The 25,077-nt window shown below is 47.5% G+C and overlaps 1 protein-coding gene across 5 annotated transcripts in view; it reads right to left on the bottom strand.

The window, feature by feature from the left end:
* Positions 1 to 25,077, bottom strand: part of KMT2A (lysine methyltransferase 2A) — a 3,231,120-nt gene that overhangs the window by 3,092,664 nt on the left and 113,379 nt on the right. The window lies entirely within an intron of this gene.

Raw genomic sequence — 25,077 nt, 5'->3', positions numbered from 1 at the left:
AACATACCTTGTCAGACACACACTAAAATGGCCCTAAGTGAAATAGTGGCTGTTATACAATGGAACAGCTGTTGATGGAATAGGGTTTGTTTGCACTAAGCCCATTTCAGAGGGTTGTGCATACACCAGGATGTGTTAGCAATTAGTGAGTAACAGCACAGTATGCTACACTTGTACACCAAATCAAGGATGTCTGGTGAGCACACTGTACACCACATAACAGTTCATGCATAGCCATACGGCCTTGAGCTGGCCAAACATCCTTGCCAGACTTAAACATCTGCAGAAGTATCTGGTACAAACAAACCCTGCATAAGTAGCACTGTTCCGAAATATAACAGCTGCACTCACATGTAGAACTAAATCGTCTAGCCATTACACACAGTCCACGGGAGTCACGAAGCAAATATCTCTGTGTGTCTCCATATAGCTGTTGAAATATATCGCAACAACAACATCTAGGCCATCTCCCTCGAAAGTAAGGCAAACTGACAACCCCTAAAAGGAGTACTCACTTGTACACCACCGTTGCCATGGTATCTGCTAATGGAGTAGCTGCACATCTGATGTGTATCCAATTACTTTGGAACAGCAATTGGTGGACAGGATACCATGTTACCGATATGCAACTAGAAAAGGATGTGTCATCACACAATCAAACCATCTGTATATACCAACGGAACACTACAAATAACACTGAAACACAAACCGAAAAGGATTGAATCAACTGTCAATGACACGTCTGGTTACTAATAAGATATGTAGAACAGTATGTCTGTGTATGTAGTACTATTCTGTAGTATTTAAAGTGCACACAATCCATATAGTGGAAAAAGTTATCTTGTTGTGATGTATTGTTGAGCATAGTCACGCTTGTATTATGTGTGTGTACTGCTGTAGGTCACAAGGCAAACACCGCATACACCACAAGGGATGCTATATAAGGGCTTTGAACAGAAATACTCCTCACCAGCCGACGTCAGTGGCTGGGTTGGTCCAACAAGTATGTGCTATAATAAGAAGTTATGTTCTTACCATAACGTTCCATGTTAGTTGTCTTCTTCTCGCCTTCTTTCTTGCTGGATGGGGTTCAAGCAGATCCTCGGCTCTGACTCGGCCTATACTATAGCTCGAGAGCTATTTTTACCGTCTCGAGGCAGCCCTATAACCCACAATACCATGCGCTAACTCCCCAGATCTCGTTTGGAAGCCAAGACATAGTATAAATATAATTTCATAATATCATAATCCTCATTTGTAAGTACGGGCTCCCTGCTAATAACATTAAGGATACTGGGAAACCGTAACATGTTATATCTCCAGAAATGGAAGGACTCAGAGACCTGAAGTCTATCCAGGCTAGGGGGCAGGAGGGAGGGACGCAAGAAAGAAGGCAAGAAGAAGACAACTAACATGGAACGTTATGGTAAGAACATAACTTCTTAATATTAAGTTGTCATTCTCGCCTTCATTCTTGCTGGATGGGACAGCGTCCCTAGCATGTTAGTCCTGGGTGGCTCAATGGAACAGACTCCTGAGTACGGTGGAACCAAAGTCAGCTCTATTTCTGGAGGCTATATCAAGTTTGTAATGGGCAATAAAGGTATGTTTGGAAACCCATGTAGCTGCTGCACATATGGCATCTAGTGGTAACCTTGCTTGAAAGGCTGTTGATGTTGATAGTGTCCTAGTTGAATGAGCTTTAGGCCTAGACGGAAGTTGCCTGTGTCCCAACTCATAGACAAAGTTAATAATAGATGTCAACCATCTGGAAAGAGTAACCTTCGATACCGGAAGCCCTTTCTTTCCTGCAGCATAAGAGAGAAAGAGCTTGTCTGACTTTGAGTTGTTTTGTCCTGTCTAGATAATACCGTAATTGGCGATGAACATCTAATGAATGTAATTTCTGTTCAGCCCTGTTGGCATAGTCTGGGAAGAAGACAGGCAAGTCAATGGAGTGGTTTAGATTTGTTTCCGAGGACACTTTCGGTAGGAAGGAAGGGTTTGTTCTGAGAGTTACCCTGTCTTTGTGAAAGACCAAATAAGGGGGACGGACCGACAAAGCTTGAAGTTCCGATACCCTTCTGGCAGATGTTATGGCTACTAAAAACAGAGTTTTCCAAGAAAGAAGCTTGAGGGAGCAAGAAGCTGCAGGTTCAGAGAGAGGCAGAATCAATGAGGTTAGAACTAAATTCAAATCCCATTGTGGAGGTGGATCTTTAACTGGAGGTCTAAGCAAAAAGATGCCCTTGAGGAAGGCTTTACAAAGTTTGTGGGACATAATATTTGCTTCTGAGAGCCCAACATGAAAATTAGCAATGGCCGCTAATTGTACCCTGATAGTGGCCGACGATAACCCTGAATGAAAAAGCTCCGCCAGAAAATCTAGAACCTTATGAATGGGTGCATGGAAAGGATCTAGGGACTTAGTTTGTGCCCAATGCGAAAAACGCTTCCATTTACTTGCATACGTCTTCCTAGTATTGGACTTATGGGAAGCTAGAATGATATCACTAACAGGAGGAGAAATAAGGGGAAGCCTGGCTAAGGCTGGAAGTGGAGCAACCAAGCTGTGAGGTTGAGGGAATGAAGAGACTGATGCAGCTTGCCCGTGAGATGGGTCAACAGATCCAGAAGGGGTTCCAGATGCCAAGGCTGTTCCATTAGGTAACTGTGCAGAAACGGAAACCATACTTGTCGAGGCCAAAACGGGGCAATGAGGATCATTTTGGATCTCAATGCGGTTGCTTTCTGAATTAATTGCGGGATCAATGGCAAGGGAGGAAAGGCATATAGAAGACCATGGGGCCAAACGTGAACGAGAGCATCTCTTGGGGGATGGCCTGGTAGAGGAGTGTGAAGAAGTCGAGGCACTTGCTGTTTTGAGGAGTTGCGAAAAGATCGCAGCAAGGCTGGCCCCACTTCTGAAATATTCTGTCTGCTACCGCTTGATTTAGAGACCACTCGTGAGGCATGAGGATAGTTCTGCTCAATCTGTCCGCTATGACGTTGGACTTCCGGGGGATGTGCGTTGCTATCAGAAACCGTTGAGAGGAAATCGCCCATTGCCAAAGTCTGAGTGCTTCTCGACATAGGGGGTAGGACTTTGTTCCGCCCTGCTTGTTTATGTACCACACTACAGACATACTGTCCGTTTGAATTGCTATAGTCCCTGTGGGAAGAGAGCTCTGAAGGGCTTGCAACGTCAAAAGCACCGCCCTCATCTCCAGAACATTTATGTGCAGGTGGCATTCTGATTGTTGCCATGTGCCCTGGACCGTCCTGCCCTGATAATGCCCCCCCCCACCCGATCAGGGAGGCATCCGTTGTCACCGTGGCAACTGGGGGGGGGGAGAACAAAGGGTCTGCCCTGAAAAAGCTGAGGGGAAACCATCCACCAGGAGAGATGATTCTTGCAAGAAGGGGTTATCAAAATATTGTGAGTCATTGGTAGCTGTTGAAAGGACCACTGAGAAAACAGCATCCACTGAAGGAGCCTCATGCGGAAGCGGGCTAATGGGAGTAGAAGAATCGCCGCTGCCATGAGGCCTAACGCTTTCAATACTAGCTTGACTTGAACTCTGTTGGGCTGAAACAGGGACTGAACATTCCGCCTTATGTCTGACACTCTCTGAGGTGGTAATGTTGCAGACATTTCTGTGGTGTTTAATACGGTGCCTATAAAGTTTATACACTGACAAGGCGACAAGGAGGACTTTGCAAAATTTATAGAAATACCTAGACTGTTGCAAAGTTGAATAGTGTAATCCCTGGCCATTATAAGATGCTGCTTGGTGGTAGCGGAAATGAGCCAGTCGTCTAGATATGGAAGCACCTGGAATCCTTTTTGTCTCAGGTGAGCCATGACCACTGCCAAGCATTTGGTGAACACCCAGGGGACTGTGGTGAGACCAAAGGGCAGGGTTCTGAATTGATAATGACTGGCTCCCAGCCGGAAGCGGAGAAACCTCCTGGAACGCCTGTGTATCTTTATATGATAGTACACATCCTAGAGGTCTAAGGAGCACATCCAGTTGTCTCTGCCCAAAAAGGGTAGAATGGACTGCAGTGTTACCATCCGAAATTTTGTCTTTTGTACAGAGTTGTTCAATCTGCTGAGGTCCAAAATGTGTCTCCAGTCTTTTTTGGTACCAAAAAGAATCTGGAGTAGATTCCGGATCCTAGCTGATCTGCTGGGACAGCCTGGATGACTCTTTTTGTTAACAGCTTTTTTATTTCTAGCTGAGCCTGACCCCTTTGTGCGGGTGGTACGTCTGGTAGGGGTCTTGGCGGTTGTACCAAAGGGGAAGTGAAGGGAATTTTGTAACCCTCGGATATGATCTTCTGTAACCATGTGTCTTGGGAGAGGGATTGCCAGGCTTCCGGGTACAGAGATAATCTTCCCCCGACTGCCTCCGAAGGCAGACAGTTGGGCAGCTTCTCAGGGATGCTGAAAGGGCTGGTCAGGGAAAGATTCCCTGGAACCCTGGTTCTGTGGACCCCCTCTGCCCCTAGGGCGGCGTCTGTTATTATTCCCCCCTCTGCCTCTAGGGGGAAATTCACCACGTGCGGCAGGCGCGACTCCCTGTGGTTTGTGGAACCACATCTTTCCACCTCTCTGTCCCTTAGGATAAGGTCTAGAAGGTGTGGAAAAATGGACTTCCACGGCAGAGAGTGTCTTACCATCTTGCTCGCATCTGGTGAGGGTATTCTTCACCTGAGGTCCAAACAATTCTGAACCATTAAAGGGGGTGTTGGTGAAGGACGTCTTGAAGGGATCGGCAAAGTTACAGAGTCGCATCCAAGCATGACGTCTCAACGCAACACCTGTGCCAGCGGCCGTACTCGCTCCATCGGCTGCGTAAGAGATAAGCCGCATGGAGGAGTTAATAATGGAGTTCGGGGTGGCCAGCTGGGAGTTTATCTTGTCCTGATACCCCGCAGCAGAAGGATCCTGTACCGTTTCACCCAGCTCTTTTGAGCAGGTCTCTCTGAAGGCGGGTGAAATGACAAATAGTTCAGCAATCGCATAGTAAAGGTCGCTGAAGCAAATGTCCGCTTGCCGTACCTGTCCATGATCCTGGACTCTTTGTTAGGAGGATGAACAGGTACAGAAGGATCAGCCAATTCCTTCTTAGTGGCTGCTGCTACCACCATAGCATCAACTGAAACGCCTTTGGTGAGAAAGGACTTGCCCTCTGGTGCAGAAATAAATTTAGAAGGCCTCCTAGGGGTAGGTTCCATTGAGTCAGGAGCTGCCCACGCCTTTCTAGCCACTACCTCCATTAGTGGGTCAAAAGGGGGAGACACCCAGGAAGTGGAAGGGCGAGATCCAAAAGCGTCAAGGCAAACCGACTCGTCCTCGAAAGGTTTGAGAGTGGACCAATTTCCCCTCTGTTTTAGGATCTCTAGGATATCTGAGAAAGAAGATGCAGATTCTCCAATAAACACCACTCGTACACAGGATGATGAGAATAATTTATTACACAAGAGTGGATCACTGGTTTAGCGCTTTCAACTGGGAAATCCAGTCTTCCTCAGAACAATGTAATGATACATATCCAGAGTTTAAATAGTATCAAACCTTAATCCATTTAAAAAACCCGCCAAAATCTTTAAAGCTATACAAGCCTATTTACTTCAAACACATATATATAATACAAGTCCAAACTGTATACGAAATCATGAAATCTTATGAGTGATGTTAAAAATGAAATTAATTACCTTTATACTAGTAAAAACACTTGTATGTGAGAAACCTATCTTGTAAAGGAATTAAAATGCACTGTACAGACACATTTTAGAAAGAGGGAATGAACATGGATTTCAATTTGCCATTATTGATCAGGTGAAGTGTACACCATATGGAGGAAATTGGAAAATGATCCTGGCATCTTACGAAAGTAGATGGCAGATGTACACAGATGCCACCAGATTGCCAGGTCTCAATGATTTTATCAGTATTAAACCTATTTTAGCTCTTTCACAATAATCAAATTATATTACATTTTCAAACTCATCTACAACTTATATTTAGAATTTATCATTATGTATTAAGTAGTATTTCATTCATTATATGTATTTATTCTATTTATTATATATATTTATTATAAGACTATTTTCTAACTTTTGTAATATTTTTATACAGTTTTTAAGCATATATTACTATTGGATAGTTTTGCATTTAATGTTTAGGACAGTTTTTAGGAACCTATTAGAAATAAATACATATGACTATATAATTATTTAGATTATATTTAAAGTGTAGATGTTTTGTCAGATTCTGTTTGATTAGTTATATTTATAAATGTACACAGTTAATTCCTTTACAAGATAGGTTTCTCACATATAAGTGTTTTTACTAGTATAAAGGTAATTAATTTCATTTTTAACATCACTCATAAGATTTCATGAATTCGTATACAGTTTGGACTTATATTATATATATGTGTTTGAAGTAAATAGGCTTGTATAGCTTTAAAGATTTTGGCGGGTTTTTTAAATGGATTAAGGTTTGATACTACTTAAACTCTGGATATGTATCATTACATTGTTCTGAGGAAGACTGGATTTCCCAGTTGAAAGCGCTAAACCAGTGATCCACTCTTGTGTTGTGTAATAAATTATTCTCATCATCCTGTGTACGAGCGGTGTTTATTGGAGAATCTGCATCTTCTTGCTTCTACAGTTGGTGTTTTATCGTGTTTGAATGTCTGAGAAAGAGACATCCTCAGAGGGGGATCTGGGGGAACCCTCAGACTCATCCAAGTCGGTGTCTGACATGACAGACTCGGGGGAGTATATGTGCTTCCTCTTGCGCTTTCTTTTCCTAGGGGGTTCCCCTGAAACTTCAGGGGAGCCCTCGGAAGAGGAGGAGACACCCAAGGTGGGTACCCTATGCTTCGGATCTCTGCTGTCAGATATAGGAGGGTGGCCAGAGACCATAACAGGCACTGTAGAGGGAGGAGCTGCAGAACTTAACCTTGGAGTGGACACTGGGTCCAGCACGCTCCTCATCACCTCGAAGGCTCCCCTATCAGATACCAAAGTTAGTCCCGGCTCCGAAGAGACCGGAACCGCCCCCGGCACCGACAGAGAAGGCTCCGAGAATGATGTCGGGGCCGAACTAACCAGAGCCGAAGCTCAGAGAGGGAGAGCGGGGTCGGACAAGGGTCCGATGCCACTCGCCCCCTCTGAGCCGACCATGGAGTCCCGGCACCCGGACCTCTCCACGGACGGAACCAATGAAGAGGTCGGAGCCAATGACACTGGAGCCGAAGGTCGTAGTATCGGCTCAGACGTGGGTAAGGTTACGGTTCCGACAAACTCCGGCTCCGAACTCGAGAGGTGAGTCAGAGGAGGAATCGATGGCGGTACCGAAGGAGCCACAGTCTGGTGAGATGGGCTCTGGAGCATTTGGGCTAGTGCCTGAGATTTTATGAGCCTACTGACCACCCTTTCGATGTCGTGATCGGAGAGCCTGGATGACCTAGATGAGTGAGTCCTATGACTCCGCTCCGATAGGAGAGGGGATCTCGGAGCCAATCGGACGGAGTCTATCCAGGGGGATCTAGAGCGCTTGCGCGCTGCGGTCGGGTCCGATGCTGGTTTCGGAGCGGATACCAGTTTACCCACCTCGATCCGGATGGAACCGATGTCGGAGCCATCTCGATAACGCCAGCCCTCGACTCAGAAGCTGGAGCAAAGGGTTTGGCGGTTTTTGAAGACTTCCCAGAGTCAGACTTGGACGGGGAGTCATCAGGCTTTAACAAGCCCCTTAGGATGAGCTTATTATGCCTCTCCTGCAGGACTCTTGAACTAAACCCGTGACAGACGGAACAACAGTCCTGCAGGTGTAAAGGCCCCAAGCAATAGACACAAGAAGTGTGACCGTCTGTCAGAGACATTTTCTGACAGCACGAGTCACACTTCTTGAATCCCGAGACCTTGGTGTCTTTGGACATAGTCCTATCCACAGTAAACACAGTCAGTCCACACATACACTCAACTTAAAATTAGGAAAGTTAAGGGAACTGACTAAACCCACACACACACAGACACTATAAGGGGTGGGAAAAACTAAGGTAAAGCCCATAGGCCCAAAGATAAAAATTAACTAGAGAAGGGAAACAGGGCTACAAAAAGGGTTGTACAATTAGTAGTGACCTAAACAAGGGTAACCAACTGGAGAAACTACCTGTAATTTTAGTTAAATAGAATAAATCTCTTACTGACCTGAGCCGGTAAAAAAAAGACAACCTCGCAGCAAAGCAGCAAACGAGATCTGGGGAGTTAGCGCATGGTATTGTGGGTTATAGGGCTGCCTCGAGCCGGTAAAAATAGCTCTCGAGCTATAGTATAGGCAGAGTCGGAGCCGAGGATTGTCTCCGAACCCCATCCAGCAAGAATGAAGGGGAGAATGACAACTTAACATCAGGTAGTATATGTTGATATATTGTAATTGTAGCCATATATAAGGGTGCAATACAGAGAATAACATGTGGAAGTTTGGGCCACTGTGCTAGTATGTTTTGCATTGTGGGATATTGTGCCAATAAATGTGTAATGTACAGTATTGTAGGCAGATATGTATTACAAGCTACACAGCATTACTGTAATGGTAGGCAAACATTAGTTATGTCAATCGGCTTTTACAATACACAATAACAGGATACATATGTCTTTTAGTGAACCAACAGTTTATTAGCATGATAGCAAAGTAAAATGGAAGAGCTATTTAACTATCCATGCACATAATACACGTAATATGTGCAAAGGTACGTCCAAGGGTATCTTGTAAGCCTAGTTAGCGTGTGTTGTCTTTAGTCACCCCCATAGGTCAGTTCCCTGTGCCTCTGAACGGCAGAGCCAATAGTTCCCTGTCCTCTGTCCAGCAGAGCCACTGCAGTGATCCCCGGGTACATGTCCGTCTCCCATCCATACGGCAACGTTTCCCTTGAAGATTGCTCGTGAGGGGCCCTGCCTGATTTACACTGGAATCACGTTCCAAAGCATAGGGAGTGTCTGGGTCAGGAATCTATCCGTTCAGCATGTCCAACTCATCATTGTGGTTAGGTGTATATTCCTATAGCATGTGGCTCTCAGGGGCTTCTATTTAGATGGAGCACATCCAGCAATACAGGGTTGGACATGGGCCTTGTATGTCAAGCAGAGATCACCCGTGAGTATGCGGTATGCAACAGAGTACAGCTGGAGTTTCGTAGGTTAGGCTGCATAGGTCATCTGTTTGAGGTCAGTAATCCTCTTGGTGTGGTGCTGGTGTGGTCTTCCAAGCTGTTGCAGTTGTCTTGAAAGGTATATTCCAAATGGGGTGTTGTATCCTTTAATGGGTCTGATATGACATGTGTAGAGTCATAATGGCCCCTCTGATCTGGATGCGAACCCATTAGAGATTAGGGGGGCCATGTAGAAGGACATTCTAACCACCTTGTCATTATGGGTATCGAAGGAGAGATTGCTATCTACTGGTGTTTCCAGATCCCGTAATACCTTTTTTGTATGTAGGGGACTAGCACCTATGTGGCAGTCCACGGGTAATTAGTTATATTCAAAGGGGATGACTATGCACTTTTAGGCATTCAGCTTGGCGCCATGATATTAACACCAGGTATCCGTCTCAGTGAAACCCTTCCAGAGGGTGTCTGTAACAGCTGGGGAAACAATTATGCCCCTAGTTTGCAGTCGTCTGCAAACCTTTTCAGCCAAAGCCCTCCTGTGCTTGTCTGTACATCAGAGAAGTATATACCGAACATGAGGGGTCCTAGGACTGAGCCCTGGGGGACGGCAGTTATAACTGGTATACAGTCGGACCTAGGGTATGCAACTCCTGTGTGCGTACTGTCCGTGAGCCACTTTGCAAACCATCACATGACATAGGGGTTAATGCTCAGGCGGATGGATATGTTGATAGGAGGAAGGAATGGTGTTGAAAGCCTATGAGAGATCTAGGTAGGCTGTGTGGACCTCCTTACCCTCATCTAATGCCTTGGTAACTGTCTCTAACAAGCCCACCAGGTTTAGTTGGCATGGTCTGGCCTTAACAATGCCAAACAGAGATGGGTCAAAGGTTGGGAGGTACCCAATGTCTCCGACAGTGATCCATGATGTGCACCACAGCCTTAAAGACTAGGCTAGTCAGGCCTATAGGGAAATACGTACCGTGGTCCATTGTGGCGCGGGATAACTGTTGCTGTGTGCCATTCAGGGGGAACTATGCCCGATGTGAGGCTATTATTGAACATGGTGCATAGGTGAGGAGACAGTACGATCCGAAGTTAGTGTAAAACGCATCCTGGGATGTTGTCCAGTCCCATGGATGCTGTGATATTGTCTTCAGAGTGTGCAGCTTTGCGAGGGATCTGCCAGGATGTTGACAATATCCATCGTTTCTGTAATTTTCGTGCCTTTGTGCTGTAACTCAGAGCAGATCTGGTTGTTGACATCGAGGCTCTGTGGTGGTCGTTGGTATTAGTTGCGTTAAAGTTTTCATAGCTAGCTTTGGAGGAGCGTATAAGGGATCTCACCTTCTTAATGAGGCTGGCCAGGGATCTCCTCCACGCATGGTATTATACTCTTGTTTGCAACAGTGTCTTCCTCCTGTAGTACAATAGGTTTATGGCAGGGAACGACCAGATTGGTTTAGTTAATTATGAATATAGCGTCCTGGTTCTGTTTGGGATAGCACAAGCCATGCATTCCTGTAAGTGCTTATAGAGTGCATTTGTGTAGGATTCAGCAGTTTTAACAGTATTGTCCATCTGCATGGGTGTCATGACATCCACCACGTCTGCCTTAAGAAGCATGTAGTTGGCCTTGTAGACATATTATACTGCGGTTCGCTTAATAGGGGGTAGGTGCGGGATGTGGATATCAACGGTGTTCAGCACATGGTCTGATCGGACCAACGAGGAGTTGGCTTCATGTGTAGAGCACCAGTCACTCATGTTGGTAATGACTAGGTCTAGGATATTGTTGCCCCTGGTGGGTGTGTGGATATGTTGAGTCAGGACATTGGTGTTTATGAATTCCAGAAATCGTTGAGCTAATGCGTTGGTACACGAGTATTTTTCCCAGTTAATGGTGGGGTAGATACAGTGAGGCTTATGTGAGGAGTGTGGTGTTGTGCGACTGTGAACCTTCTCCACATGACAGTCAGGCTCAGGCTTGGTTGGAGAGACCCTTACCTCCAGTTTGGCTAGATGAGTGCATCTCTCACAGGTTGTAGTGTTGGGTGGTAGGCGGACAGGCTTGTCTGTGTACATGAGGCAATGTGTACATTGCCTCAAGATGTCCAGATTCATCAGATAGACAGGTGAGAACACTGGCAGTTGACTCTTGGACATGCCTGAATATAGAACTACATTCACCTAGATAAGTGAGGAAAGTGAGTACAGCTACAGTACTCTACGCAAGTGAGAAAAGTATGTACAAAACCTGTTCACCCTTACCTGTAGGTGATGTGGAAGATTGAGTGCTATAGTAATCATTAGCTTACGTACTGTTTACAAGTCCTGAACAAGTGCTTAGCATGAGTAAGCAATGCAGACAGGGTCTTGGATAATATAAAAACACGGCCCCCTCCCCCCAACAGGTGCACAAGCATATATCCATGTACACCACAGGTCATCATAATGGACACGTGTGTGAGGGATGCAGCTGGGCAGTTGTCTTTTCTGTGACAGCTACGTCACCACACCCGTCAGGGAGTCATATGTGGCAACCCTAATAATAACAGGGTGTCATTCATGAATATAGAGATCATTGTCCAGCCATACAGAACACTCAAGTGACCCATATTAGACTACATATTTCCTTCAAGGGGTATTGGCCATGTGCAGATGGCCTACACCAGCCTTCCCATTCCCCATCTCCACTATGTAGGATGATGCATACCCTGAACAAATCCATGTCCAACCCAGTGATGTTGGACATGCTACACATACTCATCCTGATCTCGAACACATACTTCATGGACATCCACCTAACCACATGCTGGACAGATCCTTGTCCCATACACTTGACATAGTCCTGCCATACTATGCATTCCTGTCCGTCAAAGCTGCACATCGCTCCCCTCTCAGACATGGTGTGATGACCGCATGGTAAAGCATGGTATATGTATCATTAACCCTGTGAATCAGTAATGTGGCACTGCTCCACCTTGCCCCACAGACCCGCCTGTCAGCTACTGCATCCTAGATGCATACATGGCCCATGGCATATAGCCCACTAGTTGACTTTGACTGTACATGCCACATCTGATATCCATCTCTGCAAATACCATCTGGCTAGCCAGTGTCCCATGTGTATCATATGTGCAACACAGGTGATACATGGCAGGATGTTGAATCGCTGTACAGTACCGTGTAGATGTATATGGCAGAACACATACATGTAAAATCTTATGTGAGGATGTCTGCAGGGTCACAGGTCATGTCTGTTAAGGCAGTGTAAGTCCTTATATGTGACACATACACTGCATCAAGGTCGACTGCATTAATGTAGACACATCCAGCCATGTGCTGATAGGTAGGAACACCAGTACAAGCAAACAGACATGCCCACATCAAGACAGCAACCACATGGAGTATAAGCTATGTAATCAGGTGACACACACACACATATATGGTGATAATATCCATTCAACATTGAGTGTCACATGTGTGTGACACAAACATGTCAGTGTCATGTAGGTTTGCAAATACAACTATTTAAACTGAAGTAATGAGATACACATGTATGTTCAGCTGTAGCTCTGTATGTCTCTGAGGTACTGTGACCTGTCTCCATCATTATGTCTTCCAGGTATGCCGCGTGCAAGGCTTCCCCCTTTTACACACTTGGAGGATGAGGCCCTCATCCCATACCTACTCGATAATCACGACATCCTGTTCAGCCATGTTCCACAGGATGTACAGCAGCGGGATGCCCTGTGGATGAAACTTCGCAGGAGGGTTAATGATGTGGGTGGCCACAACCGCACATACCAGAAGGCGCACAGACACTGTACAGACATCAACAGACAAAACCGCGTGCGAATGCAATCACCAGGGAACAAGGTGCAACAGGTGGTGGACCACCAACCCAGCCCCCACTCACATGTACCGAGGAGCTACTGACAACCTGGGGACACCTGCAGAACCACATCCACAAGCCTTAGCCAATATTGTGGATGTGGGTTTCTCTCAACCACTGAGCTTGGAGTTGCCTGTTAAGTCTACTGCACCTATTATAACAACTATATTCCATATAGCTGCATGTGTCACTGTACAATATGTAATGTAACATCATATGCAAGGCATGTATATGCACATGCCGCATACTATAGTATGCTACTCTGTGTATGCACACATGTGCATACACCATAGTATACTCTAATGTACTGGTGTAGGTGTTGTGCACATAGCTCCCTGTAGTCTTTATACAGGGGTGGATTATGCTCATACTGCTGTGTTACTCCTATTTAGGTACCTCTGGTGTTCCGCGGCAACAGCAGCCCTTTGCAGGCGAGTGTGTTATTATTTATCAGGAACCGTAATGCACAAATCTATCTGCCATGTGGCCATTCACAACAGGTACACAATGTATGGTCCTGTCACAATATACAGGTCGGACTTGCAATGCATCACAATGACTATCCATGTGCAATACTTGCAAACTATGTGAATCATCTCACCGACATGAATCCTCACAAACTATTGCCAGATGTGTTGACAGCTGTGCATACAATGGTGGAGGTGCTGTTCACTTTAGGAAGGTACAACAGATCTGATCTACACATGTGGTGGAATACAAACAATACTACACAGTGGGCTGGAGTACGGCCAGCACACAGGTTTCACCGGTGTGGATCATAGCTCTGCTATGAATGTCACACAATGTGATGTGCTATATTGACATGTCCATGACATCTATTGGCCTGGCTGCTACACTGCCTACCTAACCTGAAAACATATCCTACATACCACCCTTTACCTGCATAACCCTGTTGTCAGTAGAGCATATGTGTCATATGGGACAACACAGGCATGTGAAAGATGCCCATCACTATAATTTGGACAACACATGTACACACATGGCCATGGAGGATGCCCAGAGACATGGAGCAACACACACACTCGAAGTGTTGTGCTTGTGTGTATACCCCATCGTACAATGGCTACACATGGTTTGGCCATAGCTTTTACATAATGGTCATAATGTAGATGTGGAACGCTAGACATCCTACTGGCCTGTGCACATCTTGTGTACGCGTAACATCAATCCACCACATAGGATGTCTTGAACATCTTGAGGGTGTTGCAACATGACAGCAGTTACCTGTACAGTATCCACATCAGGCCACAGATACAGTACATTCTCGTTGCTGGTGATGGACAAATGCCATACTAGCTGTGTGTGTGTGTGTGTGTGTGTGTGTGTGTGTGTGTGTGTGTGGTACACGTCATGTGGGACATGGAGTACCGACATGTTTGCCATGTCTGCCCATAGTTGCCAGGCTGCAGCAATATGGTTGCAGATGTGCAGGGGTGTCATCCATATACCCATCAGTGACCTGTGTCACAACTTCCACATCATGGTTTAGTGTGTATACACCTCAGTGACGTGAGTCACATTCCACAGTATATATGTATTGTATCTGAACACAGTCATGGCTATGAACCCTGTCTGTAACTCACACTGTATAGCACTAGAGACTCCTCATGATTCTCTGCAATGGCAATGCACATCAGCTAAATTTGCAGTATATCTGTAGGGTGGACAGAAAACACTAAATTGGTACACCATTGCCCCACTGTATATTCGACAGGACACCATTGTGTTAAAACATGTATGCATGTCATTGCACACATCAGCAGATCACGTCATACTACATGTGATTATCAAGGTCATACGCCACACATCACGCAGGTGTACTGTTAACCTGTGCTGGTCCACATGGTGTAACACAGGGATGTAAGCTAACCACTACTATGATTGTGTAATTTGCATGCCGTCTGCTATCACACATGCATGCTGTGTGCAACCTAGGGATGTATGACAACTACCACTATTATTGTCTGTGCTGCATGCAGTCTGCCGTATCATATGCATGCTGCATGCCTTCTGTCATATCACATGCGTGTGTCTATTGTATAGATTGTAATGTACAGTTCTTTTCTGCCCTCACAGGTGATGTAGGTGCATTGCCCTCCTGCGGTACAGCAGATGTTAGTGTCCCCACAGACTCTAGCAGTGATGAACGTATGATTGGGTCACAGGCAAAGTTGTCAGGGGCTGAAACTGTGCCATTGGTTGCCACTCCATCTATATCCACCTCATCCCCGTACACAGATGCCATACATGCACATACCCCATCACCAGTGGTCATACAGGAAGGACAGTTGGCGCGTGGTAGCTTAGAACAGGAAAGTGTGGGGGCTATGGAAGGTGCGCCTGCACACCATGGTGTCAGCCAAACTACTGGTGGTGCCCCACATAGGCACGTGGCCAGTGCTGCTCGTAGGAGGACCTCTGGCCAACATGCTCCTGCACGACAGAGCACAGCAGCTTGTGTCACCAGATGCATGCTTCAGGCTGTAATGGAGGCACAGGCACGTGCTGAGCAGCGCAACAGAGAAGATCAGAGGCTACAGAGGGCTGCTGTCTGTTCTTTACACAACAGCATCCAGGCAATAGCAAATGCTCAACAGCATATTGCGGATGCTTTGGATAGACGGTTGGGTGACATGGTTGGAGTCCTTAACCGTGGCATGACAATCCGCGAGCACGAGCTGTCTGTGTTGGAACATCTGGTAGGAGTGAGGCATCGGGCACGTGGACATAGGCCTGCTACATGACCTGTGTCAGGTCTACGTGTACGAGCTACCTCACATGCCCGCTCCCATAGTGGCGGTAGCAGCAGCAGTGCATCTGGTGCTGTGCTGTCCACACCACGACACAGCAGGCCACGTGCATGTGGCCCAGGACGGCTCCAGTGGACTTGTGACATCAGACAGTACCCAATCTGCACCTCTGTCTGGTAGTGCCCATGCAACCCCTGGCAGGCACAGGTCACATGTCCGTGGCCGGACACAGTGAACTGCAAAACCTCGCCTGTACAGTCTGTAGCTGTCAACAATACCCCTGTGTAGGTCAGACTCAGGGGAGCACTGTGTGCAGACATACACGCACACACTGGACACATATGTAGGGCACCGCAACACACACATGCATCACATCCACACACGCCCAATTAGATCAAAGGCCCAAACCCACACACACATGATGTCATCCAATGGTGCAGCCTAGTCCTCTGGCAAACATTAACACCCTGTGCATATGATGATGCCTGTGCCGGATCCCTGACATCCACACCATCGGTGCAGGGACATGCTCATATGGTCTGATGCACAGGGTGAACAGACTAGTTTACAAATGTTGATGACCGTTGACAGTGAGCAGATATACCATGTAGTACAGGTGTACAATACTGTTAACAGTATGTGTCTTGTGTAACAGTAAATGCATGTTGGTCATGTTGTTCTGCTGTCCTTCAGGTCTAACTGCACGTGCCGGTGGATGTCAGTGTTTGCAGTTAAGTGTCCCATATGTCAATGTGGACTACTCACAGGAATGTATGAATATACCAGCATGCACTGTGTAGCTGCCACATACCAGTGAGAATGTCCCATGTTACAAACACGTCTACCATTCCAAGAGCATGATAGCTGTGTATTAAGCTACTGTGGTCACAGACGTGACATCACAGTTACATGGAGTGGTGAGGTAAGAGAGTGGTCTAGCTGATTACAAGGGTCGAGGCCAGTGGAAAGTGTGATGCCTCAATGGGAATCAGTAATACATGTTCCCATGACAGGATGCCAACACACAACTGCACCCACACACTCAGGTATTGACACACATGTATTCAGTGACACTAACACACACAGCTTCACCGACACAGTAACACACACTCGCACACAGTTGCTACTGGTGTGCTGAGGACCCTTGCCCATGTGCAAATCATCATTACAGTACTGTGCACCTACATGACGCGCCACAGAGACTACACATGAACAGGTAGTCAGTACGGCCTAAGATCGGGGACATCAACACGGATAGTTGAATGCATTGCCTGGATGGTGGGAGGGGTCCTATCAGTTCAGTATGGTAACATACATTCTCACCCCAGGGACCAGTCAGCCCCACATACACGCACTGTGGCATTCAGTAATTAATACACCTATGTCATGCACATACAGATACCTCACATGTGTGAGATACATGCCCCTGCCTATGTCCTGCTTTATACACTGCAGTCTGTACAGATGTGTACACTAGTGTACAGGAGAGTGAGTAACAACTGAGATGGATTCCCCACAATACGTGACAAATCTGGATACACACGCAACTACACATGCCAGTACTGTGCATCGCAGACCTGCCTAGCTCATGTTATGTATGTCAGACGTACAGCAGTATTGCACGTGTTACAAACTGTACTGATGCTTCCTGTGCCAACAGTGCTGATATATGCATTAGGGACGTCATATCTATTAACAAGTGTCAAGTGATTTACCTTCGCTATCACCCTGACCGCTGTCTAAGTTGTGTGTTATGTCCTTCAATTAACGAAACAAAGAAGTTATGTACTCACCATAACGTTCCATCTGAGTAGGTAACTTCATTTGTCAGCAACCTGTGGGTATCGGAACCAACCCGGATCACAGCCGGCAGCTTTCCAAGCTAGAGATCAGAGCTGCAAGCTCCTCCCCCTTACCCATAATACCCTGCTACCGCCTTCCAATCCTCAGATCGCATTTGCCCATCTATAAAACCTCACAACAACAAAACAACAACCTGAGGAATCCTAACCGAAGGATTAAACAAATGACCTGAGAAACCATCCTAGGGTTCAGGTAATCAAAGAACCAGGTTAGGGGGAAGGAGGGAGGGTCGGTTGCTGACAAATGAAGTTACCTACTCAGATGGAACGTTATGGGGAGTACATAACTTCTTTATCTGAAGTAGGTAACTTCATTTGAACAGCGGTCAGGGTGATAGCGAAGGTAAATCACTTGACACTTGTTAATAGATATGACGTCCCTAGTGCATATATCAACACTGTTGGCACAGGAAGCATCAGTACAGTTTGTAACGCGTGCAATACTGCTGTACGTCTGACATACATATGAGCTAGGCAGGTCTGAGATTCACAGTACTCGCATGTGTGGTTGCGTGTATCCATATTTGTTACGTATTGTGGGGAATACATGTCAATTGTGGGACAGAGTCCCCAGCTACCAAAAACTTGGGAGGTCCTCAAGGAAGGATATTCCGGAGCACTGCAGAGCCAAAGACTGCCCTACCTCTAAACACTAAATCCAATTTATAGTGAGAGATAAAAGGTATGAGGACGACGCCCAAGTAACCACAGAGCAAATGTCATCCAAGGTAACTCTCGACCAGAAAGCAGCAGATGTAGCCATAGAGCATGTAGAATGAGCATGAACCCCTGTAGGCTCCGGCAGGCCAGATAGTTTGTATGTGAGCAGAATGCAATTCAAAATCCATCTGGCCAGAGTTACCTTCGACACAGGCTTACCGAAGAAAGGTTTTGCAAAGCAGACAAAGAGCTGATCAGACGTGCGGAATGCAGCTGTTGTGTGTAAATAAAAACGTAACTGTCTATGCACATCTAACAAATGAAGTCTGTACTCCCCTTTGTTTTGATAGGGAAAAAAACGGGAAGATTAATGGACTGATTGAAGTTCGCCTCGGAGGCCACTTTAGGTAGAAAGGATGGGTTAGTCCTGAGAGACCCTGTCCTTATGGAAAACAAAATACGGGGCTTTAATACAGAGGGTTTAAAGTTCCGACACCCTTCTAGCAGAGGTATCGCTACCAAAAAGACAGTTTTCCAGAACAAGTATTTCAAATCAACGGAAGCTGCAGGTTCAAAAGGAGGTCCAGCCAGAGCCTGAAGGACCAAAGTTAGATCCCATGGAGGGACGGGGTTCCTAGTAGGAGGTCTCAAGAGGAACGTACCTTTCAGAAAGGTCTTGCAAATCTTGGTAGACGCGAGGGGGTTGAGATTGTCCCCAATGTGAAAATGGGAGATGGCAGCCATTTGAACCTTTACAGTAGAAGAACTGGCTCCTTGCTGAAAAACATGAGATAGGAAATCGAGCACTGCTGGGATGGGAGCAGTGAAAGGGTCCAATTTCCTAGGAGACGCCCAAATGGAAAAACGCTTCCATTTACTATTGTAAACCTTCCTGGTAGAAGGCTTATGCGCCACTACCAGGATAGATCTGACTGCAGACGAGATACCGGGAGGCCTAGCAACTAATGGAACTGGATCAACCAAGCTGAGAGCTTGAGATCAACCAGATTCGGGGGTATCAATCCCGAAGGATGACATATCACATCCGGAATGGGATCCGAGATCCAGAAAGGAGCTATAAGATGAGACCGTAGGCACGGGAACCAGGCTTGGCAAGGCCAGAATGGGGCTATGAGGATAATCTTGTTCCCCAACAGATGAGCTTTCTCTAAGAATTTTATCATCAAAGGAAATGTAGGATAAGCATAAAGAAGACCGGGTGGCCAAAAATGAACTAGATAGTCTCTGGGGCTTTCCCCCGGAGGGGGAATTAGAGCGAAAAACTCGCTGCGTTTTGAGTTGGAAGGCAACGCGAAGAGATCGCAGCAAGGCTGACCTGACTTGCAGAAGATCTGTTTTGCTATTAAGGGATTCGGAGACCACTCGCACGGTAAGGGGATAGTTCGACTCAGTTTGTCCGCTAGGATGTTGGACCGACCAGGAATGTGCGTTGCTAACAGAAAATGGTTGGTGGATATCGCCCAGTCCCAAACTCTCATGGCCTCTTGGCAAAGATGGTAAGACCTGGTCCCAACCGTATGTTGATGTACCAGACCATTAACACATTGTCTGACTGAATCACAATAGTTCCTGGAGGGAGAAAGACATGAAGAGCTTGCAACGCTAGAAGCACCGCCCTCATCTCCAGAACACTGATATGCAGAATGGTCTCTGTCTGAGTCCATGTACCTTGGACAGTTCTGCCTGCGTAATGCTCCCCCCACCCAAGGCGAGAAGCGTCCGTGGTCACCGTGGCTTGGGGTTGCGGCATAAACTGTCGACCTTCCCAAAGCTCTCGAGATTGGAGCCACCAGATGACGGAATTTCTGCAAACTCTGCTGAGCGGAATCTGTAAGTCCAACGCGTGATGAAGGATGGACAACTGAACCTGCAAAGTCCACTGGAGAATCCTCATGTGTAAGACAGGAAGATTGATTGCTGCTGCCATGGACCCTAAAGCCCTCAGGACTGACTCCGCCGAAGGGGCCGGTGTCTGAAGAAGGGCTAAAACGTGCAAGGTCAAACTGCGAAGTCTGTCTGATGTCAAGAAGTCCTTGGTCTGAAGCGTGTTATTTTGGCCCCTATGAACTCCAAGACTTGAACTGGTTGAAGGGATGACTTCAAGTTTATGGTGATCCCCAATTGGGACTCTAGAAGTAGGAAGCAATCCCTGGCTAAGCAGAGTAGATGCCTGGTGGGGGCGGTAAGGAGCCAGTCGTCTAGGTAAGGAAAAACCTGTATTCCCTGAAGTCTCAGGTGGGCCGCTACAACTGCCATGACCTTGGTAAACACCCTGCGGGCTGTGGTGAGACCCTGAACTGGTAATGACTGGCCCCTAGCCGAAAGCGGAGGAACCTCCTGGCTCGCCTGTCCAGGAGAATGTGATATTATGCATCCTTGAGGTCTATGGAGCACATCCAGTCCTTCTCCTGCAGCAGGGGCAGAATGGATTGAAGTGTGACCAGCCGGAATTTCTCCTTGGCAATGAAGAGGTTCATTGTTGAAAGGTCAAGAATCGGCATTAAGTTCCCCCGTCTTTTTTGGCACCAAAAAGAACCTGGAGTAATTGCCTAATCCGGATTGGCCTGGGGGGACGTGCTGGATGGCTCTTTTTTCTAGCAGCTTTTTTACCTCTAAAGCTGCAGCCTCCCTCTGACTGGGTGGAACATCGGGGAGGCGCCTCGACCGAGGAGGCTAGTTTATGAAAGGGATTGAATAACCTCTGGATATTATTCGAAGCACCCAGCGGTCTGTTGCGATGGACTTCCACTGGGCCAAGTGCTTCGAAAAACGCCCCACAACTTCCTCCAGGGAGGAGCAGTCAAGCAACCTCTCAGGGCTGCTGCGTGGGTCGGTCAGAAAAAGGCTCTCGCGACCCAAAATTTTTTGGGCCCCCCCCCCTGCCTCTGGGCCGGTGTCCACCTTGTCCCCCTCTGCCTCTGAAGGACGAAGGGTCCGGAGCTTAACGGGACTGCTGAGACTTCCGGAACCACATCTCCTTTTGTCCTCTCTGGGTCCTGGAAAAGGAACTTTGAGGAGCCGAGAAACGGACTCCGATGGCAGACAGTGTCTTCCCTTCTTTCTCGCTCTGAACCAATGTGTCGCGGATGGTCTTCCCAAACAGGGTAGAGCCGAGGGGTGCGTTCGCGAAGGACGTCTTGAAAGGTTCCACAAAATCACAAAGCCGGAGCCAGGCATGATGCCTTAAGGCGATGCCGGACCCGCTGGCTCTAGCGGCCCCCTCCGAGGCATGGGAAAGTAGCCGCATAGACGTGTTTGAAACGGATTTCAGAGTGGCCATGCGAGCCGAGAAAGTCTGTTTATCCTCGGCCGACATGGACGGGGGGGGGGTTCAGCATATTCTTTCACCAGATCCCGCTGAAGTCTAATTACATGGGCCAAATAATTCAGCACCCTTATGGAAAAGGTAGCTGAAGCAAACATCCGCTTCCCGATACGATCCATCGTCCGAGACTCCTTATCAGGGGGCTGGATCGAGGAACTATCCTGGGCAAGTTCCTTCTTAGTAGCTGCCGCCACCACCATGGCATCTACCAAGGAACCCTTACGCCAAGCTGTCCTATCCACAGGGGGACTAAGAATCCTATCTGGTCTCCCGGGGATCCGCTCTACAGTATCCGGTTCCTTCCACACCCTGGTAGTTATAATGTCAACCAGGGAGGTCAGCCGGAGGGGACACCCAAGAGGTAGACGGGCCTGCAAATGCCTCCAGGAACACCGACTCGTCCAAGGAAGGTTTTTGGGCTGACCACACCCCCTTTAGGCGAAGCATTTCCATAATGTCTCCAAAGGAGACATCCTCGGGGGGGGGGTGACCTGGGGGAACCTTTCCCTTACTCCAAATCGGTGTCTTCCCTAAGGGACTCAGGGAAGTCCAAGTGCCTCCTCTTACACTTACGTTTGTGAGGGGCCTCCTAGGTGGGACTGTCTGAGGAGGGCTCACCAACAGGGTCGTGTTCCACCAGTGGAACGGGTTGGGGCATCAAGGCAGGCTGTCCCTGGGACTGGATGATGGAAGACAAGCCCAGCTGCAAGGGAGTGGGGGTGGGATTCGAAGAAAGAGCAGGGGGTCTCAAACCTCTCGAGAGGACCCTCTTCACAACGTCGAAAGCAGAGAGTGAACCGATCCCTCTGAGCTCCATGGTTAACACCCTTGGATCCAGCGCGGGGATCGGAGCCGAAGCTACAGAGCCTAAGACACACTGGCCCCCTTGGATCAGACGCACGGCTCTCAGCCCAGAGAGCTCAGATCCGAAAGGGGATCAGACAAACTCTAGGGCATGGCCGGCGTCGAGGTAACGATAACCATCGGCACCGACTCCCTGACTCCTCAGATCTGAAGGCTCCAAAACCCAATAGTGGGTCGGAGAAGGAGCTATCGGGGCAAAAAATGTGGCTGAACTCCCCCCCCCCCCCCGGAGGGGGGGAGGCAGCAACACTCCCATCTGCAGTTGGGTTTGGAGGAAATGACGCATCATCTGGTCCATATCAGCGTCGGACAGGCTGTGGGTTGACCTAGAGGAGGCCACCGACGCTGGCCGGGAGAGCCATCGCGATGACCTTGAAGATGGTCGAGCCTCCTCCTCCGGCTCCGGGGAAAAACGTGGGGAACGGAGCCGAGGGGAGGAAGGCCCGGAGACCTTCTGGGGTGAAGAGAGCAGCTTAGCAGGCGGGACCGAGTTTTTTTTTTTTTTTTGAGTCCCTCCCTCTCTGGGAAGAAGTGGGAGATGGAGTCCCAGCCAGGGGAGAGGGGACAGCAAGCTGAGCAGCCGTGGCTGTAGCCATCGAGGGAGAGGAGGAGGAAGCAGACTCCGCAGGTAGGAGACCCGCCAGAATCAGCTTATTCCTCCTATCCCTCAGGGCCCGAGGGTTAAAGGCTGCACAAATTTGGCAGCCCGATGATAAATGTGGTACCCCCAAGACAGAGAACGCACTGAGTGTGGCCATCCACTGGGGAAAGCTTATGGCCACACTCAGTGCACTTAGAAAAGATGGCCTTTGGGGACTCAGCCATGATTTCTAAACTAAAACACACACGCGCCCACACAAACACTAAGGGGAAGGGTTCACTAAGCTTTAAACTATGAGGGTAAAACTCAGGGGTTTAAACTAGAAAAATATACTATCCACACACACAAAAGCTAGAAAGATTGAGAAAAATATCTACTTACAATCGCCTAAACGCTAGGAGCTCGAGAAACTTGGCCTGACAAAGTCGCGGCAAAGATCTGAGGATTGGAAGGAGGTAGCAGGGTATTATGGGTAAGGGGAGGAGTTTGGAGCTCGGTTCTCTAGCTTGGAAAGCTGCCGGCTCGGATCCTGGTCAGATCAGATAACCACAGGTTGATGATCAAATGAAGTTACCTATTTCAGATCATTGCTTACCAGTTACACAGGGTATTGTAGGACCGCTTGTGACACACCTGTGAGCTGTCCACAGCAAACATCCATCTGCAAAGATGCCCCGCCACTTAGCTATTTCAACACATCCGTCTATACCTGTGGTACATCTTTCTGTACATTCAGCATATCACCATATACAGTTGGCAATGTTGAGGTTGCATTGCAGCTGCATGATGTACCAGGATACACGCCACCTGCATACATCAGCAACTGCACACACGTTATCTGAACGCACAACACTACGTGTACAAGTGTGTAGGTCCTACAATCCTGACATTTGGTCATGTCTGTAGGCATTGCAATTGGTGGATATGTGTAATAACATACATGACACATGGATTGTTGTAGGATATGATGAGTGACCAGTACAGAGGGGATGTTACCTCTGTCAACACTGATATCACACCTTATGTACGGTTAGCATTCAGCAGCCATGGACCTACATTCCATGTGCATGTGTGTGATGGCTGTAGACACCTGTTTGCACAAAGGACTACAACAGCTATGCTATTTACAGGTATGTTGTGTGTGTGGCATGTACATACCCAGAGCAAGTACATGTATGTCATATCCATGCATGAGGGTGTGTACTGGTGTACAGCAACAGACATCTGCTAATGGCAGACAGTACTGAGGGCCCTAGGTATGTGTACAGCTAACCTGGTCACAGACAGTGATATCACTGCATTGCAACTGTGCTATGTGTACTGCCTACAGTTGATGTAGAGTTTAGTACAGTACACAGGTCAAGGGTCACATGGTGGCGTACTCGTCTGTCATACATGTATGATTGAGTGGTGGTGGTCCAAGGGCATGGTGGTGTCTGCAGTTTACATCCTAGAATGCAGCATGTGACACTGTCCTGCACATGGCTCATCTGTGATGCCTTTCGTGGGGGGACCGGTCAGTACATGTGAGTGGCCTTTATGAATGAGGGTACATGACATGGAGTAGTCCGTACCTGTGTCATGGCCCACATGTCTGGTTCTGAGGTATATGGTGGTAGTGCTATTGTGCACTACAGAGACATCAGCCAGGTGTTCCTCACTGCACAGATGTCAGTACTCCCCATTGTTGGATCTACAGTGGCCAGCTGTGAATATGGACGCTACACATCTAGCACTGGTTAGCATAAGAAAACAATGCAGTTGTCCTGTAGGTGTATGGGAGTTAACCTGTGTTTAGGACATTTGCCTTGGAATGGCACTGTGTGGGTGGATGCAACTTGGGTAATATCCACACTCCCTTGTATCATGGATGCATGT

Source organism: Protopterus annectens, chromosome 8.part0, assembly GCF_019279795.1.
Source record: "Protopterus annectens isolate FY-2018-M chromosome 8.part0, PAN1.0, whole genome shotgun sequence".
Lineage (NCBI taxonomy): Eukaryota > Metazoa > Chordata > Ceratodontiformes > Protopteridae > Protopterus > Protopterus annectens.
The sequence above is the reverse complement of the archived record's forward strand: the minus strand, read 5'-3'. Positions and strand labels throughout refer to the sequence as shown.